Genomic DNA, 7,971 nt, shown 5'->3' with positions numbered 1-7,971 from the left:
TCCATCACCAGACCCTATAATGCTCGGAGGACCACACCTCATAGCAATAATTGCCTTCCCAATATGATCAATTACACTTCCCATATCTTGAAATGTAGTCTCTATATCCGCGGGATTCTAAGAATACCGAAATATGTTTCCCACACTATGGAAAAACGTACCTAACTCGTCAGTTCGGCTTCTTTTCGGACGCCTCCCGTGCTTGAAATCTTCATGCATGGCTTAAGATCGCCCGAGGGAGAGGGCAGGCGGAGCTGTTTGGGTGGGAGGTAAAAGGTGGAAGATTAAAGAAGATTAATTAGTAGATGAAGAATCAGTATATAAAAAAATTACCTCATCAAATTCTTCAAATCACTCGTGGGATAACCATCATTAGTCCACAAATCTAGCAAGGGGATGACATTCTTCTGGAGATATTGCAACTTTACTTTGTATTCATCACTCAATGGTGGATAATAAGGGAATGCACTTGAATCTAAATAAGCCTGAATTAAACCATGGAGGCTGCACACGCAAGGCTCTACAACAAGATACACGTTGTTCTACTTCAGCATCAATCCATGAAATTTAACTATATTTGCATGTCCCAAAGCTTTTATTGAAGTCAGAATGTCTTTGTCAATATCAGCATGACTTCTTGCTAATCTTTTCACTACCACATCTTTACCATTATGCATGCCACCCAAAAACAAGTTCCCATTACTTCATTTAGCATTTATCACGCTATCATATACTCGGAATTCGATCGGGAGAGACCTTGAAATTCAACCACCAGACCCTACAATGCCCGTAGGACCACACCCCATAGCAATAATTGCCTTCCCAATATGATTAATTGCACTTCCCATATCTTGAAATGTAGTCTCTATATCCGCGGGATTCTCGGGATACCGAAATATGTTTCCCACACTATGGAAAAACGTACCTAACTCGTCAGTTCGGCTTCTTTTCGGACGCCTCCCTTGCTTGAAATCTTCATACATGGCTTAAGATCGCCCGAGGGAGAGAGGAGGTGGAGCTGTTCTGGTGGGAGGTAAAAGGTGAAAGATTAGGGAAGATTAATTAGTAGATCAAGAATCAGTGTATAAATGTATCAGTTAATAACACTAATATCTAAAAAAATATCTTCTCCCTTACAGAATAATAAGTAAGAAGAAAGTTCAAACCAATCAATTTCAGCACATCAAACCCAGACAAACTAAAATATGAAAACAATTTTGATATCAACCAAAACACACTATGGATAGTAAAAAGTCTTTTGACCAAAAACCCACCGAACTCATAGTCATTCGACTCATTTCTTTTAGGCACGAGTTAGGGAAATATTAATTAACATTATTGATACACAGCTATACTCACAAGACTTTTTTAAGGAAAAAAGAGGAAGCAATTGCGAAGAATGATAGATAACAGGGCCACTAAGCTATGCCACAAGCATAAATCTTTACGGTTTCAGAGCAAATTCCGTTAGGCTGAAGACTCTGGTTCTAGCCAGAAAGTTCTTTCTCAATGTGAGAATATAATCTTGCATTGCAAATTGCAAACTTCTTCCCTCGATTTCACCGCCACCACTCAAGACTCTACTCCTATCGAACTAAGATTCAGCAACGTTTCCCTTCAATGGAAGAACTAAAAGTTAAGAGAACTAAGTTGCATGTACCGGAGCAGAGGTGTAGCCAAACACAACATCAAAACTCGACCTTTTCTTTTTGGGTCCGAGTCAAAACACGACCTTAACCCGGAGGTTCGGATGTATTCTCAGATTATCGGACCGTCCCCTATATGATAAGCTTCGAAGACGGAACGATCGTGAGAGACAGAGGTCCATACCTCGTTCCGATTATGTGGTTGAACCGAAGCGGGATTCAGTAGTCGCGGCGGTCTTTGGCACCAAAACCGTGCCGGTCCTCTCACTGGTCTTTTGTCCCAAATGAAAGAGAAGACGAGTGTCGTCCCAGGGAGAAGAAAAGGAAGAGTGGAACTGTGGAAGGATGCTCTGCGTCGGACGAGCCTTCTCAGAAAGAAAATGGGGAACCACTCCAACACTTCTCAATCAACCCGAGGAATTCAGTAGTCATTCCGATTATGTGGTTGAACCGAAGCGGGATTCAGTAGTCGCGGCGGTCTCCGCCCTCTGGCACCGAAACCGTGGCCGGTCCTCTCAGTAGTCGTTTGCCCTAAATGAAAGAGAAGACAAGTGTCGTCCCAGGAAGAAGAAAAGGAAGAGTGGAAGGACGCTCCGCGTCGGACGGCCCTTGTCAGAAAGAAAATGGGGAACCACTCCAGCACTTCTCAAGCATCCCGAGGAATTCGCCGTGAGCGCAAGAGACAGAGAGAGAGACCGACGAGCAGCTGCAAGTGAACGTTCCGACCAAAAAGAAGTCTTGGAAATTGACATTGAACGTTCCGTCCCAGAAAAGAAAAAATTGACATTGAACGTGTTAAAAATTGTTTAATCGTACTGTGTTAACAAAAAGACACATCATTCAATTACTTAAACGTGTCAAATGGCGTCTCATCGGATTAAACAGGTCGCCTCATGTGAGAGGATAAAATCCGTTTTCTGTCGAACTCAAGCCCGGTTAGCTTCGTATTGTGCTGTGTCAAGAGTTGCTGGCTTTATGGAGCCATCCTACCTAGTAATTTCTAGGGAGCAAAATGTCCCAGCTCCGCTGGTGTGTAATTCAGGAAAGAGCGATAATAAAAGTAGAACTCTAGTTAAAGTTATATTTTAAGTTAGAGAGAGCACCGGTTCAGGGTAGGCCTTGAAACTGGACCAAACCAACCTTATCCGGCCGGTTTTGATTTGATTCCCAGTGTCGAAATGGACCTAAAAACCCTAATTCTCTCATTTTAGTTTTACATAGCGTCTTGTACTTTTGTTATTGCTGCCTCTACCTCTAATTTCTTAACGACATAAAAAATACTTATAATTGTTCTTACTAATTTAAATCTAAATATTGTTCCTAACTTTTTAAATATATATTAAAAAATTGAAGCCTTGGTGTTTTCTTGTTTAATTTAGTTTACTAATCCCCTAGTACTTGAAGTAATGAAGTTCAAATAATGACAGGCATTGTAACAAAGGTTTTTGTAACGAAGTAACTACTTGAAGTAATGAAGTTCGGTTATCTTTTCCAACCCAAAAAACAAAAAATTAAAGGGGAAAGAAAAATTGATTCTTACAAAGAACTAAAAAGACAAAGAAAAACCCGAAAAAAAAAATAAAAACGAAAAATAACTGCCTACAGATATAAAAAGAAAAACGGTCAAATCACATATATAAAAATCGGAAATCTTTTTGAAAGAAAAGTTCAGAAAATTTTATTTTTTCCAAAATGAAATCTTTGCGGAAGAGGCAGAGGCCCACCAGATTGTTGCTGAAACGTTTGGGCCGGGCCAAGCCCCCCTAATGGGCGTGATCAGGTATGGTCGTCGTCTTGCACGCGCTCGTCACGTGATAGACACTCCCGTCTTCTTGCTGAAGAAATCGTAAGTCCGAGGACGAAGACGATATACATAAGCAGCTTCCCAGATCGCAGCGAGAATCGTATCGGTCGTCGGGAGGAAGGAAGGAAGGAAGGAGGTGGTGGAAAAATGGCGATTGAACACGAAGACGACATCAAGGACGAGAAGAACCCTCGCCCTCTCGATGAAGACGACATTGCTCTCCTCAAGACCTACGTACTACTCTCCCTCCCTCCCTCCCTCTCTGGAGCTCCCGATCCAGCTTCTTTTGCTTCTAAATTGCCTTCTTAAGCTGTTTGCTGGTTGTACTAACTTCGATGGTCTTGGCCATTCGGTTAGATTTAGTTTGCTCATTCCTGAAACCTGCTTTTGCTTTAATTTTCGGCTGAAAATTGTTCTCTTGATTAGTGCTGTTTAGTTTCTGCAGGGCTATTGTTATCGGGTTTTCTGCCTTTTGTTTTGCCGTGCGAGTTCTATCGCTACACTCTCTGTAATTTCGTCGCGATTAATTTCGACAGGGTTTGGGACCTTATTCTACGAGCATCAAGAAGGCGGAAAAGGAAATTAGTGACATGGCCAAGAAGATTAACGATCTCTGCGGTACGTTCTTCTGAAAAGAGGGTTTTTTTTATTTATTTTTAATTTGTGATTTGAGGAGAGCTCGGAGGATGCAAGATTTTGCAATTTTCGATCTGCTTGTTCGGTGTGCTGTGGTTTGATCCCCCTGCATATGAGTCCGATCCAACTGCAAAAAACTGAATGAAATTGGAGTGAATCGCAATCACGCTCATGGACTGAAGCTGAGTGTTCTTTTGGTAATCTGGATCTAACTTTATGATGGATTGGAAACAATAGTTTGGCTGTTTAGAAGTTGAAACCAGCCATTAGTAGTTGCTCTATCATCTTTTTTGCTAAGAATTTGATAACGAGCAGGCATAGATAGAGAGCCTATAAAGCCAAGCACACCACTGTCCCAGTGTGATAAGTTTACATAGGTCACTAACTCCTATTTACCGACGCAATATTTTGCCATATGGGACTGGTTGGGTGGATGGATGACATGACGTGATCCCTTAGCAAGGCCAGAAAACTTCTTCTAATTGCCATGCCCTTCGGGCTTCATCCTGTTGAATATGGCAATTGTAATCATGTCTAACCAGTCACTCTGCCAACTCTGTCTATATGTCCTGAGATATTTGTCTTAATCGGTTTTGTGGAGTTTCTTAGGCTCAAAAGCAAATTAAGTGGGGTCATTTAGATAGGTTGTGTGGTATATTGGGACAATTTTGTTCAGCAGGTGCATTAGCTTTGTTTGCTTCAATCTTTATTTCTCATGTTGAGAGAGTAGAAGATAAAAAGAAAGCCAATAAAGATAACTTAATTTTGCTTTGTTATTGTATTAATTGTCTTCTGTGATGATGAACTCTAATGTTTCTGCCACTTCTCGAAATTTATGTCACTGATTCCAAAGAAGAAAAGAAAATGTCAAGGTGGTCCCTTTAATTTCCTATAGATGGTGTCGATTGATTATCGTGTCAATTCTCCAAAAGCATGCTGAGGTTTTGTGAGTTGATGGTCTAGCATATTGTCTCATCGGTGCAACATAGGGACCCGTTTATTTGGAAATGGAATGTTGGGGATGCTTGTGCATGTGAAATAGCTATCTAAAGAAGTCTTATGCTTGAGCTATTCTGATGGATCTTCCATTTGAATTTTCTAGATGGTCTACAGATGGTAATAGTCGTCATTTCAGTGAGATCTTTGATTGTCAAATTGCTTATTTTTGTATAAGTAGGTTATTCGAGTTAGATCATTGTATTGACAGTGAGTTAGAGTCTCCTTTTCAATTTGAGCGATATTATGATCTTGTTGGCATATCTTCCTGTCACTGTGTTACTATAGGTTCCTCTAATTGGTAGTTCCTTGGTTTCTTATATTGGTAGGTATCAAGGAGTCTGACACCGGCTTGGCTGCTCCTAGTCAGTGGGATCTGGTTTCTGATAAACAAATGATGCAGGAGGAGCAGCCACTTCAGGTATTATTTGTACAATTGCCAAAAATTTTTGGCTTTCCTATGATGTCCTCTACCGGGACTGATGACCAGCTATGTCAATTAGGTTGCAAGATGCACAAAGATAATAAGCCCAAACACAGAAGATGCCAAGTATGTCAAATGTGAAACAAATTGCGAAGGTAATTTTTTGTTTTAATTGCCTCTGTTTTTTGTACGCTGTTGGGAATTTTTGTCTTCCAGACGTAGTGATGAAGAGGGTTTTAAACTTCCCTCAATTTATCATTTTAAAAGCATTAGAACGGCTTTCTTATACCTCAAAGTAGTTGTATATCATCAAGTTTTGGGTGGTAATGGGATCTCTTTCTGCACTGCAGTTCGTCGTTGGACTTGGTGACAAAGTCTCCCCAACTGATATTGAAGAAGGCATGCGTGTCGGGTATGTTAACTCTTCATCTCAACCAGAACATGGTCCTGAGCTTCTTGTGGTGTTTATTTCAACAATTCTTTGATATCACATTTCTTGGCTCGCCATTCATTTAGTTAGTGTTAGTTTATTTGAGAACCAGAAATGTGAGGAGTTTGTATGTTAGTCTAATCACATTTGGTGGCGCGGGTACTTGATCAATTACAACATGGTGAAACTGTGTGCACTAACCTGTTTTGTGATTCAGTTGTCATATTTTTCGGCTTTGCTGTATATTTTCCCTTTATTATAATTTCATTCTTAATTATGTATTGCAGGGTAGATCGGAACAAATATCAGATTCAGATCCCCTTGCCTCCCAAGATCGATCCAATTGTGACAATGATGACAGTGGAAGAAAAGCCAGATGTCACATACAATGATGTCGGTGGATGTAAAGAGCAGATTGAGAAGATGCGTGGGGTGATTTATTTATCTATTCCTTTTCAGTGGCACACGCCCATGTGAGAGAGAGGGAGGGAGGGAGCCTAAAGGTGCATGAGTACTAACCACAACGCTCACTCTGGTTGAATTTGTTCATTCTTTAGGTTGTTGAGTTGCCTATGCTTCACCCTGAAAAAGTTGTCAAGCTTGGAATTGATCCTCCAAAGGGTGTTCTCTGCTATGGTCCTCCTGGAGCTGGTAAAACGCTTTTGGCCAGAGCTGTAGCTAACAGAACCGATGCCTGTTTCATTTGAGTAATTGGGAGTGAACTTGTTCAAAAATATGTCGGTGAAGGAGCTCGGATGGTTCGGGAATTGTTTCAGGTTGATCAACACTGTGTTTCCTTCAAAGTTTGTCTTGCACTTGTGACTGTTGTCTGTGCTTTATACTTCATTTGTAGCTAGCTATAAAATACATGTTTCAGATGGCTAAGTCCAAAAGGGCCTGTATTGTGTTCTTTGATGAAGTTGATGCAATTGGGGGTGCTCGTTTTGATGATGGAGTTGGTGGAGACAATGAAGTCCAGCGTACAATGCTTGAGATTGTGAACCAGCTTGATGGTTTTGATGCTCGTGGAAATATCAAAGTCCTTATGGCTACTGACCGGTATAATTGACCTCATCTTGGCTCTCGGTGATTGAACTGTGTGATTGTCTTACCCCTTGCCCTATGGAGGAGTAAGCAATGAATTTGTGCGGCTGGGTTTTCTAAATTGCTAGTGGCTTTTACACACTTGACCGTCTTTCTAAGAGGGATATTCTGCTTATGTTTTTGTATTCTTGTCATTCAGGCCCGACACTTTGGATCCAGCACTTTTACGTCCAGGACGACTGGATCGCAAGGTTGAATTTGCTCTTCCTGACTCGGAGAGCAGGACACAGATATTCAAGATTCATACTAGAACAATGAACTGTGAGAGGGATATCCGCTTTGAACTTTTAGCGAGGCTCTGTCCAAATTCCACTGGTAAATTTCTTTCCTTCATGATTTGTAGATATGCTGCTGTCTTTTGTCTCTACTTCTTTTAAATGCAAGAGCTATTTTGTTGAGGTTTTTCCTGTGCTTCTCTAATGGTTTTAGCCAAATAGGTCATTGCTACTGTTTGCCTGCAATTTGTTGACAGTTAAAGCGAATGTCAACTTGTTCTTGTCAATCTTTAAATACACAGGATATTTGTTGTGTTCGGTTCTCTGAGATGGTTCTCTAATTGCAGGAGCTGACATTAGGAGTGTCTGCACCGAAGCAGGGATGTACGCCATCCGAGGTTGGAGGAAGACTGTGACAGAGAAAGATTTCCTAGATGCAGTGAATAAAGTCATTAAAGGGCACCAGAAGTTCAGTGCGACACCCAAATACATGGTTTATAACTGATTGCTCCTTCAGTCTGTCTGAAGAGATGAGATGAAATGGAAAAGGAGCGCACTGAAGCAAAACCAGAAGTTGCATTGTCGTCGGGTGGATGAACAGGTCTTTTGGTTCTTCTGGGACTATTACTTGATCTTAAGAGATGCCCTACCGGGATATAAACATTGTTCTTTTGGCCAAAATCTGGGTTAAATTTATTTTCACCTTTTCATTTTCA

The 7,971-nt window shown here is 40.9% G+C and overlaps 1 pseudogene; it reads left to right on the top strand.

Annotated features, from left to right (window-relative positions):
* Positions 1 to 3,543: 3,543 nt before the first annotated feature.
* Positions 3,544 to 7,971, top strand: LOC115665658 (26S proteasome regulatory subunit 7-like; annotated as a pseudogene).

Source organism: Syzygium oleosum, unplaced genomic scaffold (genome assembly GCF_021117445.2).
Source record: "Syzygium oleosum isolate NSW1041296 unplaced genomic scaffold, Sole_v2.1 Sole_v2.20, whole genome shotgun sequence".
Taxonomy (NCBI): Eukaryota; Viridiplantae; Streptophyta; class Magnoliopsida; order Myrtales; family Myrtaceae; genus Syzygium; species Syzygium oleosum.
The sequence above is the reverse complement of the archived record's forward strand: the minus strand, read 5'-3'. Positions and strand labels throughout refer to the sequence as shown.